General features: G+C 47.3%; 1 protein-coding gene across 3 annotated transcripts in view; it reads left to right on the forward strand.

Annotated features, from left to right (window-relative positions):
- Positions 1 to 26,745, forward strand: part of TJAP1 (tight junction associated protein 1) — a 470,521-nt gene that overhangs the window by 35,101 nt on the left and 408,675 nt on the right. Inside the window, exon 1 of one of the 3 annotated variants that reach the window (XM_086926001.1) lies at positions 1,281 to 1,382. The exons of the other annotated variants lie outside the window; for them this stretch is intronic. The gene's annotated coding sequence lies outside the window, so the exon portion shown is untranslated. Of the gene's footprint in view, positions 1 to 1,280; positions 1,383 to 26,745 lie in introns of those variants that run through there. 3 annotated transcript variants of the gene reach the window in all.

Consider the following 26,745-nt stretch of genomic DNA (forward strand, 5'->3'; position numbering starts at 1 on the left):
TTCTTGAACACAATCAACCACCAACTCACCGAACACTTGGAACACTACAACCTCCTGGCAAGCTATCTATGAAGAAACCGGTAAACGCAATCTCATCCGCCTGCTTCCACAGGCTACGCATGCTCTGAAAGGTCTTCAGGTGTCTCACAGTCCATACCAGAAGGACTGTCACCCAAGCCCTCGTCACCAGTAGACTGGACTACGGGAACACACTCAACGTAGGAATCACCGCACGCCTCCTGAAGAGACTACAGACAATACAAAACTCAGCTGCGAGACTCATCCTTGACCTCCCCAAATGGACCCACATCACACCCCACCTCAAGAAGGTACACTGGCTCTCGATCCAGAAGAGATGCCAGATCAAGATGTTGGCCTACGTATACAAAGTCCTGCATAACGAAGGACCAGCATAAATCAACAAATGCATCACCTTCCTCCAACCGACCAGACCTCTATGATCTGCCTCCCTCTTCCTCGCAGACACCAGTCGAAGCAACAGTGGAGGATGTTCTTTGCAGCTCAGGACTGCCTCATCACTCCAGCAAAGGTCTCAAGGCCTGACTGTTCCAGTGAACATATCACCACGAAGCAGTTAGTAACTCCAGCGCCTTGAGAACTTCCCGGGTGATTTCTACACTTTATAAATCCTTGATTGATTTGATTGACACCAGTATGCGACTGCCAGCGCCTGACCAACCCCCACCCCCCCTCTGTCAGTCATCACTAGCTCTTACTTATCCTAGAATCAAAAGAACTCTTGATTCCATGGGACATGCCAACCTCAACATAACCCAACCTTTTACAATGAACAAATGAATCCGTAACATAAGACAGTACAAAATAGCAACAACAAAAAAAAGAACAACCCTGATTGACCAAAATCGTCTGCCGTAACGTTCCTCCCCCAACAATGAGTTTTCACTTTCTCTTTAGAACACCCCCCATGCATGGGGATAGTATTGTGCCCTATGTAAGCACTTGTGGAAAAAGAGCAGAGAACCCAAGCTGTGTGTTGACAGTGACTGCCTCAGTCATTTTTGAATGAATCAGTATATCTGTAGGGCAGTATTTCATGATTTAAGGGGTGCCATCTCATTGCAAGGTAGTCTATGCGAGGTGTCCAAGGCAGAGGTACCTTGTTTCTGGGCTGAGCTCCCCACTGGCAGGGAAGGAAATCTCCAGGTTCTAAAGGTGCTTCCGTAACACGTGCCTGGTGGACTTTGAGCACTTTCCACACTTCACTGTCTGGATGGACTTTGATCAGAAATTCTTTAGACGGCCAGATGGAGGAAATGTGAGGAAGCTGCAGTCTTGGGAGAAACTGGTGCATTACAAGCGGACCAGCCGGATGTGGTCCTGTGCCAGAGCACCACCCTGAGGTGAGTGGTGCTTCTCTGTGTAAGATGAGTTTCCAGAACAACTCTGAGAGACTTTGTCAAGGTTTTTATTCTGTGGCCTGATTAGCCCATGTGTATGGCATCCGTGTGCCTGTGTTGTGTGTTCAGCCCTCCAGTGAAGTTGGCTTCGGTCATGTGTGCTATAGAGGTGCATTTAAGATTAGACATTGTGGCGCCACCGGAGGTCACCTCCTAGCAAACACTAAATTCACCACACCCTTCTGCTTTCCAGAAGTAAGAGTTGACTTCAGCGTCCACAGGAACAGCCTCCTCTGTCCTTCTGTATGTAGTTTAAGTGGGTGTTTGCTCTCGTGTATGTGTAATGGTACTCTTTTCTTGTTAATATTTTGGTAGGTTCTTGATGTGATCCTTGTTTAATGGACTCATCAGTGGTGAAACGTGGGCAGTTGTAATGTTTATATTCCCCTGGTTACATGCTAGGGCTTGTGCTTTGGGACAGCGCTGCCTCTTGGACCGATCAGTGGGTGTAGATCAGGGCTCGGACCACTACATGTTTTCTTTCCCAGAACGTAATGCAGCAGTGGGGGGCCAAGTTCTGCGAGCTCCAGCACACTTTAGCCATATCTGAATACCATGTATTCCTTTTCTGTATATTGTTACGAATGTGAGCATATGTTATGTTTTTCTTAGTTATGCATATTAACTGTGTTTTAAAATGTCAAACTTTTTATGCTAACCTCACTCGGTCTTTAATAATTATGGGGCTGTGCGCATTACTTCTCATCTGTGCTACCTGTGCCCACCGCACGTGTTTCGGGGAGTGTGTGGGGGAGGCGCAGGCCATTGCCCAATCTCTCTGCTGCCTTTAGTCTCAGTCTGCTCTGCTGTATATACCCTGGGAGTCTGTGTGCCCATTACAGCCTGTGTTGCCTTTGCCCGCCTCTGTTCAGGTGGTGTGCGGAAATAGCTTCGAGCTCGCTGCCCACAAACTCCTCTAAGGTTTCAGGGTGTGTGTGGACATCACCTAGTATCTGTTCTCCCTATGCCCTTCTCAGCGGGTGCTTCTGTGCTGTCTATGGCCTCCTCAGAGGATGCAGGTCTCGTGTGGACATTATCCGTTGCTCTTGCCCTCCTTAGAGGTTTCAAGTAGTGTGTGGACACAGCATAGAGTTCTCTGTCTATGTCTTCCTCCAATTTTCCAGGGCGTGTGTGGACATTTACCCAATGTCTGCTCTCACTGTGCCCTTCTCCGCTTGGTGCTTCTGTGCTGTCTGTGGCCATCTCCGAGTATGCAGGTGGTGGTGGACACTGCTTTGAGCTCACTGTCCATGTCCGCCTCAGAGGTTCCAGGGTGTGTGTGTGGACATTAACTGCTGCCTTTGGTGCCTGTGCCCTTGGAGGAGGGCCCAGGTGGTGTGTGGACATTACCCAATGTCTGCTCTCACTGTGCCCTTCTCCACTTGGTGCTTCTGTGCTGTCTGTGGCCATCTCCGAGTATGCAGGTGGTGGTGGACACTGCTTTGAGCTCACTGCCCATGTCCGCCTCAGAGGTTCCAGGGTGTGTGTGTGGACATTAACTGCTGCCTTTGGTGCCTGTGCCCTTGGAGGAGGGCCCAGGTGGTGTGTGGACATTACCCGGTGTCTGCTATCACTGTGCCCTTCTCAGCGGGTACTTCGGTGCTGTCTGTTGCCTCCCCAGAGGATGCAGGTGGTTTGTGGGAATTGCCTGTGCCTTCCTCAAAGGCTTCAGGTGGTCTGTGGACACAACTTGCCATCTGCTCTCCTGGTGCCCTCCTCTTCAGCTGCTGTATATGTCCTCCTTGCATGTTAAGGTAGGGAGGGAGGTGCGGGAGGATGACGACATTACTTGACTGCTACGATGCCCATGTCCTCCTAAGAGGATGCTGGCGGTGTGTGTGGACCTTACTTTGCACCTGCGTTGCTTATGCCCTCCTCAGAGGATGCAGGTGGTCTGGTGGTGTAGCTTGGCACGCTATCCAGATCCCCTCGAAGGTTTCAGCTGGTGTGGATGTTAATCGACTTCTGCTGTTCTTGTGCCCTCCTCGGAGGTTTTGGGAGGGCTGAGGGAGGACTTTACTCTGCAGCGGTGCTGTCTGTGCTAGTCTCTGCAGTTTTAGAGCATGTGTGTACATTCCTTGGTGCAGGCTGCCTGTGCCCTCCTCAGCCATATCTGGGTGTGTGGGCATTACACTGTCTGTGCTCCCTCATACCTTATGGACGTAACTCCGTTTCTGAGCTGCTTTTGCCCGCTCACCGATTTCAGATCACTTTATTCAATATGGAAAGTCTCAGAATGCAGTCAAGCGTGAAAGGTGCAAATTGTCCTAAATGAATCTGCTGTGTTAAAAAAGATCTCTGTCCTGACTGTGGCCATTATGAGGTCAGGCACTGGAGGAAGTCATTGTGTGCGCAACACACTAGAGGTTTAACAACGTATGTAAAACAACCTATCGACAAGTAGATATAATAACAAATGCACCCTGATAGATGGTGCTGTTATCAAAACAAAAGTGCACTTTTTGCGAAGATTCTGTGAGTGCATATTACACTGCGTCATCCGAGCAGCACAAAGGGCTGCCCTCCCCAAGAATGTGTGGCAACTGTATTTCAGAGACTGATGAAAAAAACGCCAGAGGGGGTCCAATGAGCTATTGCGTTTCAAGATAGCATTTTGGTTTATGGGAAAATTTGAAGAATTTTTTTTGCCAATTTGAGAAATGTAATACAGAGGTTGCGACAAAAAGATCTGACTAGAGGAATCAGAGTACAAGTTAAATTGTAGTGAGGTGGAGTATTTAGGTCACTGCATTTCTAGGATTGGAATCAAGCCTAAACAAGATCATGTTGAACTTTCCCCAGTTCCAACAACTAAGGAACAATTATTCTCCAGTATAGGGCTGTCTTTCATAGATTCACATGCCTGAATCATTCCCAGTCGTCAGTGGGAGCCCCGCGGTACATAAAAAGGCAATAATATGCACTTAATAACCAAAAAACCTAGGTAATAAACAACCAGGAAGTAAAGTATCCCTAAGCTACAAGAGCAAAAACTTCCACACTCATGACTACCATTGTCATTTTGTATAGCCCAAACTGCAGCCAATCAGTTGACAGCACCCACCAGAATGTTCTCCTCAGAGGCTCAGGCTCTCCGATTTTCTACCACACGTCGTGTGAAGGGAGTCTCCCTGAGCTCTGCTAAGTTCTTCTCCATTCTTCAGGAATTTCTACTCTTAGGATGTCTTCTTTTAAGAAATCCTTATTTAGGTCTTGTGAATCTTGTGGTAAGCTCCGGCTTTTCTCTGAAGATCCCGCAAGAAAAGCGTCTATTCTGCAAGATATGCACGACCTTCCCTCAAAATGAGACCCTCGGGGACAGAGAGGGCCGCCTACTTCTGTGGCTACAGAAGCTTAAGGATCAGGACAATCCAGTTTCTGAGGTAGGAAGTATTGCCTCTGGATCATCTGTGTCCTCTAGGACGAGGGCTGCTGAAGAGGTTTTATCTTCTCCTGGGGCCAAGGTGGTGAGAAAACAACAACCCTCTAAGGGTTCAGAAGGGCCTACCCCTTCTAAGAAGGCTGCTCCACCCCCTGTCAAGGGCAAACCTTTGCCTTCCACGCCCCGAGAAGGTCAGTGAAAATGTTACCTCCTAAGCCAACTTCTGAGAAGATTCTCCCTCAGAAGAAGACTCTGTCGACGCAACATCTACATCAACGGTGACCTTCTCCTCACCTAAGCCTCAGATGATTATGTTGTCGGCGTCATCCTTGTTGACGAAGGTCTATGTCTCTGTGAAACCCATCTCGTCGACAAGAGACTGTACCTATCGTCGGCACTCAGTCGACGACCAAAACAAGGAAAATCTCATCGATGGCCACGTCATCCTCGTCTACGGCAAGCTCGTCGTCGTCGAGAACTACATCGTCGTCGATGGCCAAATCGTCGCCGAAGACCACATCATCGACTAAGCACTCCACGTCGTTGAAAACAACTTCGTCGACGGACACTTCCTCGTCGACGTTTTCACCTTCAGTGATGATTCAATCGTCGACGGTCCCATCGATGACTCTCCCGTCGACGCAAAAGTTGTCCTCTTTTACAGAGCTACAAGTCTGGTCACCGTCTACGGCATTAACATCTACGCCGTCTACAACAAAACCTTCTTTCTTACAGAGACGTGGTTCCACGCTTGAACCCATATCACTATTGCATATCTCTCCACATAAGGTACCTCTACAGGTCCCAGAGAAATTTCTACATTCAAATGAAAGTGAAGAGGACTCTGAAGTGGACGGCAGGTTCCGGACAGTTAGAAGCCCTTCGGAGGTGTTCATAAAGTTCCAGGAAGATGATCCGGATGACCAAAGTTTTACTGAACCTGTGGCTTCACCTACTGATAATATCCCTACAGCTCGGATGCCTACGGCTTTATTGAATAACCTTCAGCATATGCTGGACGACTATTACCGCCGTTTCCCACCATCTGAATCAGCAGAGTCCGTGCCACCTACACCAGTGGCTCAAGCGTTCACTTCAGAAATCCGGTCTCCTAGACCACCTTCGCCAGTGGCTTCGCATCATTCTTCTGAAGCACATTCATCGGATGATGAAGACAGGGAGGAAGGTGAAGTAGATGAGGGTTCTCTTTTGTCAGAGTGGGATGAGTACCAAATCCAAACACCTTCTCCATTACCTCCGGCTCCTGCTGATTCTCCTCCAGTGGATATTGGAGGCTTCCACCTCCTCATGGAAGGAGCAACTCAAAGATTCCTCATTCTAATGGAGATGAAGGAGGAATGCTTCCTTTATGATTTTAAGTATGAGCCAAGGAAACCAGTTCGGGCGATTCCCATTATAGATTTTATATGGAAGGAGGGATTGAAAGTTATGTCAACTCCTGCGTCTATTCCTCCAGTCTTGCCACGGCTGGACAAGAAATATAAAGCGCCCGACAAGTCTCCAGCATGCCTCATAGGACACCCAAAGGCTGACTCTGTGATCATGCAGGCTGCTCAAAGACTGGCTAGAAATCCATCTTCTCCGATCACAACCCCACCTGACCGGGACGTCAGGCGGCTGGACGCAATTGGAAAAAGAGTCTCCACCATGGCAGCAACAACAGTCCGTGCAGCCAATTCATTAGCCATTCTGGGTCGGTACGACCGTCAAATGTGGTCAGACATTTCACCATATATAGATATGCTACCAGAGCCGTCAAAAGCTGAAGCTCTGAAGATACTGCAAGAAGGGGAACAAATCTCTGCAGAGATTATGGATTTGGCAGTAGATGTTGCTTCCACAGGTTTCAGGCAGCTAGCGGGTGCTGCTGTTCTACGTCGGCAAGGCTGGTTGAAAGCTACTTCGGTTCGCCAGGAGGTACAGGCAAAAAATACTTGACATGTCGTTCGATGGAGAACTTTGTTCGGCTCGCATGTAGAGGAAGCCCTGCAAACAATCAAAAAGGACACCGAAACAGCCAGGTCTCTTGGCACCTTGCAATTTCGTAAGCTGCCATTTCGGGGTGCGAAAGGACGTGGATCGTTCTCTAATCGAGGAAACTATAATCAACAAACTTCCTACAAATCTTATCAAGGAAATCAGCGCTACCAATTGCAAAGATATCAATCATATGGCCATCGCAACACTTGATATTCTCAAAATAGAAGGAAGCCTTCCTACGGCAGAAAGGATTCAAACAAAAAATGAGTATCGCCACCTGCCACCATTTCTGCCGCAGCCCCATGTAAATGTTGGAGGAAGAATCTCCAAATTTTACTCAAATTGGTCCTCAATGACATCGGACAAGTGGGTCCTAGACATTGTAGCCAAGGGCCATGCTCTAGAATTTAAAAAGTTTCCTTAATTTCCCTCCAAAAGGCCCACCTCCAGCTCATCTGAAGGAGCTGTTTTCCCAGATAAATTTGATGTTACAAAAAACGAGCGATCAAAAAAGTCCCTCAATTGCAGAGAGGAACAGGATTTTATTCAAGGTTTTCCCTAGTAAAGAAAAATCCGGAGAATGGCGTCCCATTCTAGATTTCCGATCCCTCAACAAATATCTAAAGAAATTGTCATTTCGGATGTTAACGCTTCAAGAAATACTTAAACTTTTGTTCCCATTCTCCCCAGGCACAGAAAGTTCCTGCGTTTCAGAGTGGCTGGCAGGGACTTCCAGTTCAAAGTCCTTCCCTTTGGACTACGATCGGCACCCAGGGTTTTTACGAAGGTCCTAGTTCAAGTAGCAGCGCACCTCCGTCTGGAAGGAATTCAAATATTTCCTTACTTGGACGACTACCTTATCAAGGTGAGTTCTTTCTCAGATACAAAAGCCCATGTCCAAAATGTCTGTCTCTGTTTCAGTCGCTGAGTCTCTATCAACCTCGACAAATCGCATCTTGTTCCTTCGCAAAGGCAAACGTTCTTAGGGGCGACTTTGGACACGGAACTAATTTGAGCCTTTGTATTAAACGAAAGACAACAAAGGATCCGCAAGCTGGCTCACAAAGTTGAGTTCAAAAAGGTCCGTTTCAGTCCGACAGTTAAAGTCCTTTCTCGGAATGGTCTCTTCTTGCATCCCGTTGATACCCAACTGCCGCCTCAGAATGAGGCCCATTCAAGAAGAACTCAACCAGCAGCGGTTACAGTTCTATATCATTTGAAGATTTCATTCACTCCTCGAATGCGAAAGGTTTTTCTCTTGTGGGCTCAAAAAAGAAATGTAGAGAGGGGGGTGTGCATTCCTTCACGAAGCGCCGAACTTTACAATCACCACAGACATGTCCCGCGAGGGATGGGGAGCAAATCTTCAAGAGCTAAAGAGCAGCGGAAATGGAGCCCTCAGCAACAGAAGTGGCATATCAATCTACTAGAACTAAGAGCCATTTTCCTAGCCCTGAAGTAGTTTCAGACAATCATCCATTGAGACACAGTATTGGTTCGCACAGACAATACTACGAGTATGCATTACTTGAACAAACAGGGAGGAACGAGATCGGGTCTTCTATCTCAAGAAGCCCAAGAAATCTGGGATTGGGCGATACGGCGCAAGAGCAATCTCTTGGCATTTCATGTGCCGGGAGTTTCAAATGTTCTTGCTTATTCCCTCAGCAGGTCCCCAGTGTCCACGCATGAATGGGAACTGCATCAGCTGACGGTGGATCGAGTCTTCCAACAGTGGGGTCATCCCAATCTGGACATTTTTGCGACCAAGAAGAACAGCAAATGTCTATTCTTTGCAAGCTGGCTTCCCCACAAAGAGTCTCAAGGGAATGCGTTTTCGATGAACTGATCTCAAATATATGCTTACGCCTTTCCTCCGATACCGTTGGTTCCCAGGGTTCTCCGGAAGATGAAGAGAGAACCTTGACGTCTAATTCTTATCGCTCCCAGGTGGCCTCTCCAATTCTGGTTCACTGAACTTCTCATCCTATCAGAGTGCGATCTAATTCAGTTTCGACCAATTCAGTTTAGACCAGTAACGGATCTCCTGTCCATTCAGGACGGTCAGATTTGCCATCCGGATCCTGCATCTCTGAAATTAGCTGCCTGGCGCCTGAGCACTTTGAATTCGCTCATCTGAATATTCCTGCTGAATAGTTCTGGCTAACACTTGAGCGCCTGCCACAATAAGGACATACTGACTTAAATGGAAAATATTCTGCATGTGGTGTCAATCTGCTGAGATTCACCCGATTCGCGCAACACCTGAGCAGATATTACCTTTTTTTTTGCACTTAGCAAGATCAGGCCTCTCTCATTCAACTAGAAAAGTTTTTCTGGTGGCCATTTCAAGGTTCAGACAGGATGGGTCCAATTCTCTCTATTCATCTAGAATAATGCAACAGTTTTCAAGGGACTGTTTCAAATGTTTCCTCCTGTACGTCGTCCTCCTCCAGCCTGGCATCTTAATGTGGTATTAGCGCAGCCTATGTGCCACCCATTTGAACCTATTCATAGTGGATTTCACATTTCTATCCTGGAAGGTTTCTTTGTTGCTAGCATTGACTTCAACAAGAAACGTCAGTGACATTCAAGCTTTCACCGTCAATTCACCTTTCTTGCAGTTCACGTCTAATTCTGTGGTGCTGAGCACAAATCCTGAATTTATGCCTAAGGTGCCTTCGGATTTTCACCTGAACGAACCAGTCCTCTTGAAGACATTTTTTCCTAACCGGCAATACCCTGCGGAAAGGGCATTGCATACCCTTGACATCAGAAGATGTCTTAAGTTCTATTTACAAAGGACCTCTACCATTCGTAAATCTGTTCAATTGCTTATTGCCCACGGAAAAATACAGCAAGGACAAGCTGTGTCTAAACAGACCATAGCTAGATGTATTTCTGCCGCTATTGACTTTTGTTATCAACCAGCTGGAAGACTGTAACAAGGAGACTAGGCAAGCAGAGGGGATTGTACCGGAAAGCGAATGGTGGATCGCTGACTCGAGTACCGTTCCCTCTTTACACCCCAATCAGAATGAGTGGACAGCAGACGATGAACTATGGAACGTACACAACAAAGAAATCAAGGTTGGTCCCTTAAGTATACAGACCTAGAGGACGAGAAAACTCCCCCGGATGACGTAGGTCTCCCTGGATTGGAGAAAAGGACGGAAGAGAGACCACCGGCATGTGACATCACCGAGGAGCGTTTGGTTTGCCGAGGAGACCGTGTACATCGGGAAGGAGATGGAGGGTATCGGAGAAGAGAGGCGAGGTCCGGAAGAAAGCGGAGAGACGGACGAGGAGGTTGCAGTGCCCGAAATCCACCGTCAACGCGAATCGCCCAGTCACACTCGAGTAGGAGTGTGGCTCAGCCAGGTACGTCGGCGTGTGTCGGGCTGGATGAGGAGGCGGGGATTGAACGAAGAAAAGTAGTCACTGCCCGTGAAACCTTCCTTTTGTAAATACTTCCACACTGTTCCCCCCCCCCCGCTCCCCACAAATACACGTACCCTCACTCCTTTCCCCCCCCCCCCCCCCGAGTATGAAGATTCACTTAATGTATATAGTAGTTGTATATACATTCGAGCACCGGTGATCCCACCACTCCCCGGGTTTCCTTTGAGGGTGTAAAAGTAAAGAAAAAACAGCACCTGACAGTCGTGTTTCTTCTTCGCATGTCCTATACTGGAGAGTACCAGAAAGAGACGCCAGTAGAAGAGACCCCATCAGCTCACCCGGACCCTAGAGAAACACCATCTAAATCAGCTACAACGGATCCTGCTATATTGGCACGGGAAAGACTCACTTTGAGGAAAAAGAAAACCTTAATAAAGCTGAAACCATATATACCTATACCTAGACCTGGTCCCCGTGCCCTTACTACAACCCCGCCACAAAGACCTTTGCAGACAACTGCAAGAGCGCACTCTACGAGGGCTGTCTCTTCTTCGACTGATCTTTTCCCTGGTGTTCCTCTTCAGCAAATCTGCAGAGCAGCAATGTGGAGTGGGATTTAGGGCGGGCCGGAATAACAGGCGTGGAGGCCGTATGAAGTGCGCTATGATCAGCGAAAACTTTATTGTTCACATAAATGAAACACAGGTCGTGGAGTGAAGGGTCCAGGTGGGTCGTAGAGATGAGGTATCCGGGAGGGTTCCGTGGGGATGGTTGCGGCTGGGCTGTGGTCGTCTTTCCGTCGTGTAGAAGTGGTAAGTCCCTCGGAGGAAAAAGAGAACGAAAACAGGGCGGTTAGTTCAGAGGTAACAAAACTTCTCTCAGTTCTATCACCAGCACCTGGGTCGTGAATGGAAGGGATGGGATAGGACGTGACGGGGTTGGAGTTGCGGGAAGAGGTGAAAGGGTAGGGGTGAGCGCAGGTATGAACGAGACGGGAAATAGTGCGAAGTACTATACAGGGTCGGTGCACGTTTATACAGTGAAAGTGGTTCAGGGCGCTATTTACACTATGTACACATCTACCAGTGGAAATAGGGGAAAATGGTAACGAGTTACTCACGTGCCCCGCCGTAACTCTCCTGTGAGTTACGGCCGCTCTCCAGCCACCTCCTGAGGACGCCACCAGTCCTCACACCAAACGTCTTCCTCGTCTGCTTCTTCGTTCCGGTCCTTCGGTCCTTCCGCTGCTGGTTCTCCGGGGTCTGCTAACTCCTGCCACGAGCTCGCTGTTGGGAACCCCGAGTCGTTTGGGTCGTTGGCTTTTCTACTCTCTTGCCTGTATCCGGTTGAAGGACTTCCGGGGTTAGGCGGGTTCACTTCCGGTCCTTCGCTAGTGACCCAACTTCCGGGGTCACGGAGGGACGTTTCCAATCTGTCCCGATTCGGAGTTATCGGTGGAGCCTGTGGGAAGACAGAGAGAGGAGTAGTTCCGGAGGGGTAAGAGTCCATAGCGCTCCGTTGTGCCCCCGATGTAGGGACCAACCCTTCACATTCCCTTCCCCTAGGAGTGTTTCTTGTAGGGCTGGTAGGTGGTGGATAGCGGGACAAATAGTCTGCGTTGCCCTGTTCCAGGCCTTTCCGGTGCAAAGTTCGGAAACGAAAAGGCTGGAGGGAAAGAAACCAACGAAGCACTCGGTCATTGTGTCCTCTATTGCGAGCCATCCATTCAAGGGGAGCGTGATCAGTATACAAAATGAATTCCCTACCATCAAGGTAGTAGCGAAGGCTTTCCACGGCCCACTTGATAGCGAGTGCTTCCTTTTCGACAACGGAGTAGTTGATTTCCCTGGGAAATAGCTTTCTGCTAAGATACAGAATGGGTTTCTCTGCACCTTCCGAATCCTTTTGGGACAGAACAGCCCCTAAACCTTGGTCCGATGCATCAGTTTGCAAAATAAAAGGCTGACTATAATCGGGGCTCATCAATACAGGCTCAGAAGTCAAGGCATTCTTTAGAACATTGAAGGCTTGCTGAAGTACAGGAGACGGTTGTTGGAGGATTTCTTCTGTTTTTGCAGTCTTTTTGAGGAGATCTGTGAGGGGAGCTGCTACTTGGGAAAAGTTGGGGATAAACCTCCTGTAATAGCCCAACATACCCAAGAAGGCACGGAGATCTTTTCGTGTTTTTGGAAATGGTATAGCCTGTATTGTTTTGACTTTGCTCTCTTGGGGCCGAATATGTCCTTCGCCCAACAAATAGCCAAGATATTTAACACTCTGTGCTGCTAATGTGGTTTTGGCTGGGTTAATGGTAAACCCGTACTTGCCCAAAGAGGAGACCACTGAATATAAATGAGAAAGGTGTTGCTCCCAAGTGTCACTATAAATGACGATGTCATCAAGATAGGCGCCCGCATACGAAGCATGAGGACGTAGGACTTGATTCATGGCCCTTTGAAAGGTCGCCGGGGCGCCGTGTAAGCCGAAGGGCATTACTTTAAACTGAAACAAGCCTTCAGGGGTGGAGAAGGCGGTCTTGTGTTTGTCTTCAGCTTTCAGTGGGATCTGCCAATAGCCTTTGCAGAGGTCAAGAGTGCTAATGTACCTTGCTTTGCCTATACGTTCAACCATCTCGTCCACACGGGGAAGAGGATAGGAATCAAAGGCGGAGATCTTATTCACCTCCCGGAAATCAATGCAAAATCGTGTAGAACCATCGGGTTTAGGGACCAAAACAATGGGCGAATTCCAGCTACTACTCGATGGTTCAATGATATTCATTTTAAGCATTTGATTCGTTTCTTCTTTGATTACAGCCCTACGGGCTTCTGGGATACGGTACAGTCGTTGCCGGACCGTTTTCCCTGGCTCAGTGTGGATGGCGTGTTCCACCACAGTGGTATGCCCCGGCAGGGTTGAAAAGACTGATTGTAGGGGTACAAGTGAATGACAAAGTTCCCGTTTTTGGCGTTCCTCCAAACCAGTATCGAAACAACCTTCAAATAGGAAGGGTTCGTGACCCGATAAAACAGGGCGCGGTCCCTCCCATTTCTTGAGGAGGTTGATGTGATAGATTTGATTGATTCCCCTAGTGGCATCTGTTTCCACCTCGTAAGTGACTGGGGTCACTTGTCTCAGTATCGTAAACGGACCCTGCCACTGACCTAATAGCTTATGGTCCGAAGAGGGAATTAGTAGGAGTACCTGGTCTCCTGGGACAAACGTTCTGGGTTTGGTTCCCTTATCCTACTGGGTTTTCTGAGTGGACTGTGCAGCTACAAGATTCTGTTTGACAATTTCCCGGATCTCACCCAAATGAGTCTTTAAATTTTCAATGTACTCTGGAAGAGGGCGGGTCCGATCCGGCTCGGCTTCCCAAGCTTCACGAGCCATGTCCAATAGCGTTCGGGGCGCCCTGCCATACAAGAGTTCATATGGGGAGTAGCCTGTACTACTTTGTACTTTACAGCGAATAGCGAAAAGAGCAAGGGGCAGCATTTCCTCCCATCGTTTACTCTCTAAGCCCAACAGTTTTTTTAGAGTGGTTTTTAAGGTGGCATTATAACGCTCGACTAAACCGTCGGTTTGGGGATGGTAAGCCGAAGTTCTTATCTGCTTGATTCCCAAGGTAGAACAGACCTGGCGCATTAGCGAGGAAACAAAGGGGGTGCCCTGGTCGGTTAAAATCTCTCGGGGAAAACCTACTCTAGAAAAAATGGCAATAAGGGCTTTGGCTATATTCTGTGTTGTGGGTTGTCTGAGGGGAACTGCTTCGGGAAAGCGAGTGGCGTAGTCCACTAGAGCGTATCTGCACCCACTTTTGGACGGCAACAGGGGTCCTATAAGATCCATTCCCACTCTAGAGAAAGGAACATCAATCAATGGTAAGGGTTGGAGGGGAACTCTTGGGGGTCGGTACCGACTAGTCTTTTGGCATACCGGGCATTCCCTACAGTATCTTTTAATTTCGGCATACACTCCAGGCCAATAAAACTTCTCTAGAATAGCTTCCCCCGTTTTCTCGTCACTGAAGTGCCCTCCCAGTAAATGACTATGGGCCAAAAAGAGTACCTTCTCTCTAAATAGTCCTGGAATGATTAACTGGGCATTTTTCTGAGGACCCCCTTTTCTATACAGCAGTCCATTCTTTATGAAAAAATAAGGACCTACTTGTAATGGATCCTCGTTGGGAAGAGCCCGACCCCATGCATCTTGGAGAACCGGATCTTCCTGTTGAGCGGCCCGGAATTCTCTGTCGGTCTCCCAGGGGTGGGTTTCCGGTTGTGCAGGACAAGCCAAGGAATATTCCCTTCTCTCTTTTTTCTTTTGGGTTTTGGACTTCAAAGGTTTTCCTGACTGTTCGATAGCAGGGGAGACTCCTGAAAAAGGTGCTTCAGCCCACCACTTCTTTAGGGAGTCCGTGGTATCCTGTAACAGGTGAGGCAGACCACTATAATCACTGCCTAATATCGCTTCTTCGGGAAGATTTGGAACCAGTCCAACGGTCAAAGAGCTACCACTATTACTGGGGTGTTGTACATATACTTTGGCGGTTGGATAGCATTTCGTGTCTTCGTGGACACACTTGATGGCTACAGTTCCTGTCACCGGTTCCGGGGAGTGAGGGAGATCTTGAGGTCTTAATACGCTATGTCTGCATCCTGTATCAGCAAGTGCCATCATTTTGTGTCCATTGATTTGTACAGGACAATGAAAGGGCGGGGGAGCGGAATCAGCACTGAAACACACATAGTTTTTAGCCACACCTATTTCCATCGGCTCTTCTTTTTGGGGGCATATACGAGCGATATGACCGTACCCTCCACAATGATAACATTGTGGACCGGGAGGTGGCGCTCTCGGCATCACTGGATATGGCATTGGAGGTATCGTCTCCGGTTTACGAGTCACAGGTGAAGGTCTTGGTGGCCGTACATGGTTGCCATGACTCGGCCTTGCAGGATGTTCTTCTTTTGCTCGTTGAGATTCTTGTGCTCGGTTGTACGCACTAGCAATTTCGACTGCGGTGTCAAGAGTAAGTCGTGCGTGTTGCCGAACCCACTTTTGTGTAGCAGGGTGTAGGGAGGTAAGGAATTGTTCCAAATAAATTTTGGCCATTATCTCGTCTTTACTGGACGTGGCTGGTTTTAGCCAACGGTTAGCCAAATCTTTTATTCGGAAAGACAACGCTCGCGGATTCTCTTGTGGACCCTCCTTAGCTTGACGAAGACGAAGTCTATACGTCTCATCGTCAATTCCAAGCCGTTCTAGTATACAAGTCTTAATATCGTCGTATGGGGTCGCACCCTGGATGTTTGCCTGTTGATACGCTGCTTGTAATTCCCCAGTGAGCAGGGGACCAAGGTAATGACTCCACCGGTCAGCGGGCCATGCGGCGGCCTGAGCCAAGCGTTCAAAGTTTGTGAAGAAGAAGTCTGGGTCTTCTCCAGCTACGTATTTCTGCAGTACAACAGAGGGAAGAGAGGCTAGCGGTTTTTGTTGGCCCATGACTGTTGCAAGCTTTTCAAGAGTCTTATCCTGAGCAGTGCCCTGGCCTTTTAGAACATCGTACAATTGTCCTCGGTCGTCTTCTGCGGTTTTCAGGAATTGTTCCATCAATTTACCTAGGTGTTCCTGGCCCTCCGCCAGTTGTTTGACCGCGGCCTCCATGCTTCCGGGCGATCCCACTTCTGACACCACCTGTGGAGTGGGATTTAGGGCGGGCCGGAATAACAGGCGTGGAGGCCGTATGAAGTGCGCTATGATTAGCGAAAACTTTATTGTTCACATAAATGAAACACAGGTCGTGGAGTGAAGGGTCCAGGTGGGTCGTAGAGATGAGGTATCCGGGAGGGTTCCGTGGGGATGGTTGCGGCTGGGCTGTGGTCGTCTTTCCGTCGTGTAGAAGTGGTAAGTCCCTCGGAGGAAAAAGAGAACGAAAACAGGGCGGTTAGTTCAGAGGTAACAAAACTTCTCTCAGTTCTATCACCAGCACCTGGGTCGTGAATGGAAGGGATGGGATAGGACGTGACGGGGTTGGAGTTGCGGGAAGAGGTGAAAGGGTAGGGGTGAGCGCAGGCGTGAACGAGACGGGAAATAGTGCGAAGTACTATATAGGGTCGGTGCACGTTTATACAGTGAAAGTGGTTCAGGGCGCTATTTACACTATGTACACATCTACCAGTGGAAATAGGGGAAAATGGTAACGAGTTACTCACGTGCCCCGCCGTAACTCTCCTGTGAGTTACGGCCGCTCTCCAGCCACCTCCTGAGGACGCCACCAGTCCTCACACCAAACGTCTTCCTCGTCTGCTTCTTCGTTCCGGTCCTTCGGTCCTTCCGCTGCTGGTTCTCCGGGGTCTGCTAACTCCTGCCACAAGCTCACTGTTGGGAACCCCGAGTCGTTTGGGTCGTCGGCTTTTCTACTCTCTTGCCTGTATCCGGTTGAAGGACTTCCGGGGTTAGGCGGGTTCACTTCCGGTCCTTCGCTAGTGACCCAACTTCCGGGGTCACGGAGGGACGTTTCCAATCTGTCCCGATTCGGAGTTATCGGTGGAGCCTGTGGGAAGACAGAGAGAGGAGTAGTTCCGGAGGGGTAAGAGTCCATAGCGCTCCGTTGTGCCCCCGATGTAGGGACCAACCCTTCACAAGCAACTTGGTCCAGCAGACACACTTTCACCAAGCATTACTGTTTGGAAGCTGCCAGCAATGCTGATACATCAGTAGGACAGGCGGTTCTCCGCAACATTTCAAAAAAGGTGAGCCTCTGTTTCCCTTCTCCTCTGTACTGCTTCTCTGACGCTTATTATCTTGCCTAATATTGAATACATGCTCATGTGACTGCAAATTTTCATGTATTTATGCATTTTAGCATTTCTATTATGTGATTACAAATGCTTTCTATAAGCAGATTTTGTTACAAATGGCGTCTTCCAAGCATTATTTGGGTACTGCTATCTACTCTGATTCAGGCATGTGAATCTATGAAAGACACCCCAATACTGGAGAAGAACAATAGTTACTTACCTGTAATCTGTGGTTCTCCAGTATTGGTGTCTTTCATAGATTCACATGCAACCCTCTCCCCCCTCATCAGAGGCTGGTTTATGCTCTTATCTCTTGGTTACACTCTTGTGCGAGAAAGTCTAAGAGCCTGAGCCTCGAGGAGGACATTCTGGCGGGTGCTGTCGCCTGATTGGCTGCAGTTTGGACTATACAAAATGACAATGATAGTCATGAGTGTTGAAGTGTTTGCTCTTGTAGCTTAGGGCTACTTTACTTCCTGGTTGTTTATTACCAAGGTTTTTTGGTTATTATGTGCATATTATTGCTTTTTTATGTACCGTAGGACTCCCACTCTGACGACGGGGAATGATTCAGACATGTGAATCTATGAAAGACACCAATACTGGAGAACCGCAGATTACAGGTAAGTAACTATTCTTATCATTTTAGGTCTTACAGATTTCTGCTCTAAATGTATAGCTAACAACGCTGCCAAAGTTGAACCCTTATGTTTATTGTTGATTAAAAACAATGAGTTTTTTGGAAAGTTGAGCAAGATCAAGCTTTCAGGGATCTCAAAAAAGAGTTTGCTAATGCACCATTTCCAAAAGCATTCGAGGTGGGGAGAGCATGCGTTGATGCCAGCAACTGTGGGTTGGGAGCCACCTTATTGCAAAAATATATAGTTGGGGGAGTATGTGTGCATTTAGGGCATTGGGAGATTCTGAAAAAATTATTCAGTCATTGAAAAAGAGCTATTCGCATATACTTGGGCAATTGACCATTTTAGTCACTTTTTGTGGGGAACGCTTTTTGTTATAAGAACAGATCACAAGCCTTTCTTTAGTGTATGTACTATCGCCTTGTGATGGAAGAAGTCTGACTGCTAGATTGGCACGGTTAGTAGCAAAGTTACAACCAATCAATACCTAATTGAACATGTTTCAGGAAGGTTGAATGTTCATGCTGGTTTTCTATCACATTTGACAGTTAATGGTCAGTTGGGTGAGAATGATATGGAGTGGGATTGGGAGGTTGCATATGCCATGGCTGATATTAATGAATCTGATCATGCGAAGCGTGTTTTAGAGGCGATTTCTAATGCAAGTTGGCTGTGTGAATCCAATAAAGATTTGGAATTGATGTTGGTATGTGATTACATGGTTAATGGTTGGCCAGAGGAACGGAAATTGAGTGGAGAAGGAGCAGTTTAACAAAAAGTACAGAATTAATTAATGTATGAGGGGTATTTTCTGCCCCACAGTGATAAAGTGGTACCGCCTTCTGGGGTGAGAATGAACATATTTCAGATGGGTCATGAATGCTTCACTTTGATAACTTTATTTCAGTCAAAGACCATAAAAGTGCAATAAAATATGTACAAGCACAATAATAAAACATAAATACTTCAGAATTAAAAAAGTTATTAAATGTTGGTTATCAAAGGAATAGTAAAGCATAAAAGCAGTAGTCCATTATTCCTTGTGGATAAATACAGTTCTTCTCCGCCACATGCCGAATAGAAACCAGGAAACGGTTGGGTCATGAATGACATGTAGGTATGTCCACCATTAAAAGATGCATTAGCGTTTTATTGGTGGCCTGGTATGGATAGTATGGAAAAGGGATGATGATGAGGAGGTGCAGTTTGTGTGCATATAGTGATAAATCTGTAAAACTGTGTCATTAAATCAGTTACCGTTGAGTTTGCTCCTGGACCATGGAGAAAATTGGGAATTGACATTTTGGGTCCATTTTGTACCATTAGTTATTGTGTTGGTGGATTATTTTTCAAAATGGCCGGAAGTTAAAATGACCAAGATCGTAACGTCTGACTGGATCATTGACTTTTTGGAGGATGTGTTTTGTAGAGTGGGATTGCCAGAAGAGTTGGTTTGTGATAATGGTCCCCAATTTATTAGTAAGTCTTTTGAAGAATATTTGAAGTGGTGTGGTGTGAAGCACAAAAGAAGAGCTAATTATCCCCAGTCTAATGGTCTGACTGAAAGGTTTAATTGATTAGTAAGAGAGTCTATTCAGTTAGTATGCAAAGGAGGTTTACCCTGAAGGAAGGCTTTACAAGCCACTTTGCTGTCTTATCACACTATGCCTAATTTAGTCACTGGATATTCACTTTTTCGAGTTATTGTTGGGTAGGAAGCTGGGATCGAAACTGACTAGATGGTGGTTGAAGGAGTGATGTGGAGAATCCGAAGTTAGCATCGACTACAAGAAGATTAGGGAGAGGGTGAAGATTTATCATGGGAAGATTAAGAATAATATGAATAGAGGCAGAAGCAAATTGTCAAATGTCAGGATTTGTGCAGGTGATTGAGTTCACAGAAGGAAACAAGTTGCTAGTGGTAAACAGTTACCGAAGTGGTCAGAACCATCATTGGTCAAGCAAGTTTATGACAAGGCTGTGAAGGTTCAAGGAGGGAGAGTTTGGAATAAGAGTCTAGTTTCTATTTTCTGAAACTCTGAGAGTATTGGATCTAAGATTGATAATCATTGCTCAAGTAGAGAGGATGATTGTAATGTTTTCAAGGACATGCAAGTGGATGACAACATATTCTGTGTGGAAGAAGATGCAGGAGGGGTATCTGATGCTGAGATTGCTGTTTTAAAGACGGAGTGAGTAATAAAAGTATGGGGGTAAGTGCCGAGAAGAAGTTCTAGAATTAAACGTTGCCCTTGAAAGTTCTCAGAATATATAGTATTAATTTTTCTATAGGAATTTATAAAGAAGTATTTGTTGTTTTGGTTTTGTGTGTGTGTGTGTGTGTGTGTATATATATGTGTATATATGTATATGTCTATGTGTGTGTGTATGTATGTATGTATATATATATATATATATATATATATATATATATATATATATATATATATATATATCTAGATCTCCACCAACAAGCTAGCCGATTCCGATAAGCATGAACCACACCAATCCAAGTTTGGCAAATGGTATTTTATTAATTTAAGGCAAAAAAAAAAACAACAAAAAAAAAATATATATATATATATATATATATATATTTTTTCTTTCCTTAATATCTAAAGGAGCCCAGGGTGGTTGATCAATGGTGGAATGTTAAGGCGGGAGTTGTAGGGCTCAGGCGCGGGGATTCGGAATGGAAGGTTGGTGGAGCAAGGCAGAGGTGGTTCCCGTTGTTGGCTGCTCCTGAGGAAGTATAAAGTACTTTACTTACCTAAACCCATGAGTGTTGTCGTGATTGCAACACTATTGGTATTACTCCTTCTTCAAAATCAAGTGTTTGCATTTGATACTGGGACTTGCTTGGAGCTCTGTTTTCAGTGACGTTGGCCTTTGCAGTCCATTGTTATTCACCCACTTTAATATCGTTTACTTCCCTGTGTAGTTGTTCCCTGAGGAAAGTGTTTTCACTGTGCTAGGATGACACTGTGTCGCTGTACCCCGAGAAAAGTGTGTTCACTGTGCTGCTGCACGCGTCTCTTTGTTATTGGTCTCTGTGCATGTACTATACAAAAGACAAGCCTATTGGCTTTTTCAGTGTGTTCCCATTTCCTTTGAGCCTATTCGTGCGTGTAACCCTGCCTCGGAGCAGCGGTGCGGACCTCTACAGCTCCGCAGCTGCGGATTCCACTCACCTGGCCCCGGTGGGGGTGAAGGTGGCCCTTGTGTGGGCAGTAGGGTCATCGCCCAAGGATCCTCGCTGTGGTGGAGGTACCCCACCCGTGCTGCCGTGCCATGCTCATGTGATGGATGTGCACGCCGAGCACAGCTCGAGGGAGGCGCACATGAAAAGGACCCTTCTTGAGGCTCCTGGGAGTGTGCCTGTGGCAGGGGTCCTGGCGCCCCCAGAATCCTCTGCTCTCGCCCCCTGCTGAGCGGATCGCTGTCCTGCGGCATGAATAACTTGGAACAGCATCGCAGGAGCATCCCTCCTGGGCCCTGGGCCAAAGCCTCCCGGAACACGTGCTGGAGATGTGCGGCGCGCATTGCTCCTGCAGGCGGTGTCTGCAGCTGTGCTGCGGCCTGGGTCTGCCGCTTCCAGGTGTGCATTGCCTGCCCACTTCCGATCACCCTGCCCTGTGCTCTTGTTGCCCCTCTGGTCTCAGTGGGGCGATGGTACCACAAGCCTCGGCGTGTGAGAGTTGCAGTTCAAGGAAAGGGAAAGGAAAGGGGAGTCCTGCATGCACAAGCATATAGGTGCCTGCTGCTGCTGCTGTCTGCACTGCTCTGCTGTGGTTCATCGTGGTTTGTTTTAGGGGTGTGACTGAACTTCTGTGGGTCGGGGTATGCTTGCCTTCAGTCTGTGTATCGCTGGTGTTTCAGTCAGTGTGTCTGCCAGTGTTTCCATGTGTGTATAGGGTTGTGTGTGTTGGTCGGTGTATCTGTCACTGTATGTGACTGTGTGTCATTAGTGTGCGAAGTTCTGTTGGTCATTGTGCCTGAGGGGGTCAAGTGTGTGGGTTGGACAGTCACGGTTTGTATGGTGTGTGTGTGCACACGAGTATGTAGTTTTTCGTATGTCAGTCGTCTACAGTGTATTATAGGGCAGTGTGTGGGTGAGGTTTCCTGTACTGGTCAAAGTTTATAGTTCAGTTCTAGTTGGCGAGTAGCATGATTTTGTTTTTGTACGGGTCACTGTTTGGTTGGTGTGTATGTCGACCAGTGGATATTGTGATTATTCAGTATGGTGTGTGTTTCAGTTCTGTGTATCAGCAGTTGTATATGCTTGTGGACACTTGGTGTTGATGGTACGTGCTTGTGGTTCAGTATGTGGATGAATGTTGGTCAGTTCAAGTTCAATTTTAATAATGTTTAGAATCGGGTCTTTAAAACATAAATACATGAAAACTTAAATAACATTCAAATGAACAATTCTTATAGTACAGATTCAGTCTTTTGTCCTACCCTAATCCACTGGCCTGGGTCACAAGCACTTGGGTGCACTATATTAATAAAACTCTTTCAGGGATCCGGCATTTCTAGTTAATACATATATTTTTTAAAATCTTGCCACGGTAAAAGCAACATCTAAAAATTCCATAATCAACAAAAGTGAGTGCATTATTGAGATGTTTTATACCATACTTTACAAAAAGCTTTTTAAAATGGAACAACGAGGCCTATAAAAGTGAATGTTGGTCAGGATGTGATCGTGTATCCTCTCCCTGTGGGCGGGTGTGTTCAGTGTGTCTGTCTGTCTGTCTTTTGCCTTGTTTTCTCCACGCGGACTAATGAGATGGTGGCTTAGGAGTGGTGAGTGACCGAAGATCACAATGTGACAGGCTGTCAGGAGTGCACGTGTGCTGTACAGATGTCAAAGCAGCATGTTAGGCCCTTTGATGCTCAATTCTCTGAAAGCCTTCCAAGACGACACATGTCCCAGCAGGATTTCCCTGATCCCATGCCAGTTGACCCCTGTCCGCCATTTTAGAAGGAGAACCCACAACCAGCTGAAGAAAACCGGGCAGGGGAAGACGACAGGCTCTAGCTGCCTTCAAACGCCTCTCAGGAGCTAGATTCAAAGAGCTGGCCAGAACAAGTGTCTTCATCAGGCCCCTGCCCGCTCAGAGCTTCAAAGGCCTCGTGTCCAGCACAGAGACCTGCGCCCCACATAGACCTCGTTTCCAGCACTCTGGCAGAAACATGCGCCTCACGTAGACATCCTTTCCAGCACTCTGGCAGAAACATGCGCCCCTTGTAGACCTCGTGTCCAGCACTATGGCAGAAACATGCACCCCATGTGGACCTGATGTCCAGCACTAGGGCAGAAACATGCGCCCCTTGTAGACCTCGTGTCCAGCACTATGGCAGAAACATGCACCCCATGTGGACCTGATGTCCAGCACTAGGGCAGAAACATGCGCCCCATGTAGACCTCATGTCCAGCACTCTGGCAGAAACATGCGCCCCACGTACACCTCATGTCCAGCACTCTGGCAGAAACATGCGCCCCACGTAGACCTCATGTCCAGCACTCTGGCAGAAACATGCGCCCCACGTACACCTCATGTCCAGCACTCTGGCAGAAACATGCGCCCCACGTACACCTCATGTCCAGCACTCTGGCAGAAACATGCGCCCCACGTACACCTCATGTCCAGCACTCTGGCAGAAACATGCGCCCCACGTAGACCTCATGTCCAGCACTCTGGCAGAAACATGCGCCCCACGTACACCTCATGTCCAGCACTCTGGCAGAAACATGCGCCCCACGTAGACCTCATGTCCAGCACTCTGGCAGAAACATGCGCCCCATGTAGACCTCATGTCCAGCACTCTGGCAGAAACATGCGCCCCACGTAGACCTCATGTCCAGCACTCTGGCAGAAACATGCGCCCCATGTAGACCTCATGTCCAGCACTCTGGCAGAAACATGCGCCCCATGTAGACCTCATGTCCAGCACTCTGGCAGAAACATGCGCCCCATGTAGACCTCATGTCCAGCACTCTGGCAGAAACATGCGCCCCATGTAGACCTCATGTCCAGCACTCTGGCAGAAACATGCGCCCCACATAGACGTTCTGCCCATACTCAGGCAGAAACATGCGCCCCATGTAGACCTTCTACCCGCACTCTGGCAGAAACAAGCGCCCCACGTAGACCTTCTACCTGCACTCAGGCAGAAACATGCGCCCCATTTAGACCTCCTGTCCAGCACTCTAGCAGAAACATGCGCCCCACATAGAATTTATGTCTAGCCCTCTGGCAGAAGCATGCGCCTCACGTAGACCATGTCCAGCACTCTGGCAGAAACATGCGCCCCACGTAGACCTCATGTTCAGCACTCTAGCAGAAACATGCGCCCCACATAGACGTTCTGCCCATACTCGGGCAGAAACATGCGCCCCATGTAGACCTTCTGCCCGCACTCAGGCAGAAACATGCGCCCCATGTAGACCTCATGCCCAGTACTTTGGCAGAAACATGCGCCCCATGTAGACCTCATGTCCAGCACTCTGGCAGAAACATGCGCCCCATGTAGACCTCCTGTCCAGCACTCTGGCAAAAACATGCGCCCCACGTAGACCTCATGTTCAGCACTCTAGCAGAAACATGCGCCCCACATAGACGTTCTGCCCATACTCAGGCAGAAACATGCACCCTATGTAGACCTTCTGCCCACACTCTGGCAGAAACATGCGCTTCTCATAGGCTCAACACTCTGCCAGCCAGTGGCTCTTCGGTGTACCTGCTACTTCTCTGCTAAGGCTCCTTGCCGTAGGTATGAAGCACCAGATAAATGGAAGTACAACTAGTGCTTTAAATGGAAAAAAATAAGTGCAGCTACATTAAGACCGAGGGATCAAAATGAAGTTTCAATCATGAAAAAGGACTATAAAATGGCACTTTCTAAAAGGAAGAGGGAGCTGCAACAGGAAGCATGGGATAATTTATCCCTTGCTGCAGAAACCTCTGATTGTTGCCTGTTTTGGTCAACGGTTAATTCACCCTTTCTAAAGGACGATAAAGCCCCACACGTTGCATCTAATGTCAGTAGTGAGGCTTGGGTGTCTCATTTTTCAGCTATATTTTATGCTAACAGTTCTACTGGGGGAGAACAAAGCCACTGGCCTATACTCCCATTGGATATTTCATTGGGAGAAGTTGAAAGTAGTATCGGGCCAGCGAGGGGGGCAAGGCACAAGGGTCTGACGGAGTCCCCATTGATGTGTATAGGGCTGTTCCGCAAATGTGGGGACCTATCCTCACTCTGGTTCTTAACGCGGCTGTGTTAACTAGGATCCCGCCTACCTGGGGAGACTCTATTATTGTCCCTATATATAAAAAGGGGGACAGGTCTGCAGCAAGTAACTACAGCCCGATCAGTCTGTTAGACTCGTCGGTGAAAGTTATGAATAGAGTGCTGCTGTCCAGGCTGGAAGCTTGGGCTGAGGATGAAGGGATCCTCGCAAGCTCACAGTATGGCTTCAGAAGGGCCGAGGGACAATGGATCAGTGCTTGAATCTAGAACTCCTAATTGTCAAGTTCACTACGGCAAAGCAGGGTACCTTGTACCTCTGCTTTGCCGACTTGAGTAGTGCATTTGACCTTGTAGACCATTCAATCCTGTGGCCAGTCTTATTAGAAATGGGCGCACCGGAACCCATTATCTTTTTCTTAGCTAGACTTTACGAAAATATGCAAACGTGTGCGCGCTGCGGGGTAAACTGAGAGTGTACCCCAAATTTTAACGTAAAACACGGTATTCAGCAGGGTTGTGTCCTTGCCTCCTTGTTGTTTACCCTTTTTGTTAACGCCGTGGATGCTGTCCTGAAAAAAGTCCAAGCAGATGTTCCGCAGGTTAATGGATCAGGTGTGCCAGTACTACTTTATGCAGATGACGCTGTGCTTCTCTCGAGGACCCCTATAGGTCTACAGCGCCTGATGGGCACGTTTTCTGATTTTATTAGTGAAAGAAAGTTGTTGATTAATAACTCTTGTTATGACTTGTGGGGCTAAAAGTAATAAAAGGCACGCCTTTTTTATTGAAGGGGCGAAAGTGCAGCAGGTGGAAACATTTTGCTACTTAGGTGTTACCTTTACGCATAACAATAGCTGGTCTCAAGAACTTTCAAATGTTAGGACAAAAATGGTAAAGAGTGCCCACGGTATCTTTAAATTCGCCTCTAAGATCGGCGATAGACGGATTATGGATATGATGTCAATTTACAAGGCCAGGAGCGTCTCAATTGCATTATATGGTGCTGGGATATGGGGTTATACTAATGCAGATGTTGTGCAAAGAGAAGAAAATAACTTCCTCAAAAAACTTCTTTGCCTACCTACCTCAGCCCCAAACGAACTGACCCACAGAGAACTGGGCGTCGCCTATTAAGGTGACCTCATTTCGTTGAGACCACTGATGATATGGCATGCGATTTGGGGGAAGGATGAAACAGCCTTTAATCAAAGCGTCATTAAGGATTGCCTTGACCTAGACAACTATACGAAGATACCCTGGCTTGAGTATGTTTTAGACCGCTTCAGGGATATTTTTGGGCTCAATGTACTGGCTGAACCATGTTCTGCAGGGAATATCCCCAAAGCAGACATGAAAAACATCTTTATGCAGTACAGAGCACAGAAACGTCGAAGTCAACTGCCGCCTTACTACAGTCTGTCTTTATAATAAATACGTAGAAGGTGATGTACCACAGCTATACCCGAGTATGGTAACTAGACCTGCACATAGGTTTGTTTTATATTGCCACTTTTATTTCCGAATCAATTCAGATGAGAAATAGTATGTTATTTTAAATATTTATTCTTTTTAACCTGTATGTATTTTATCATGCACTTTTTAACTGTATTGTATTGTATCATGCATTTTGCTTATGTGCTTTTATGGTCATTGTACAATATGAACCGAATAAAGCTTCATGAAATGAAAATGAAGTGCAGGTACTCATTAATAAGAAGCATTAGACTCATTTCTTTTCAAATACCTCGTGGGTGTCCTGATCCTCTACGATCACTCTTTCTATTTCTAATCTGCCATGTCTTGTTCTTTCCACA

This window comes from Lissotriton vulgaris, chromosome 6 (genome assembly GCF_964263255.1).
Source record: "Lissotriton vulgaris chromosome 6, aLisVul1.2, whole genome shotgun sequence".
Taxonomy (NCBI): Eukaryota; Metazoa; Chordata; class Amphibia; order Caudata; family Salamandridae; genus Lissotriton; species Lissotriton vulgaris.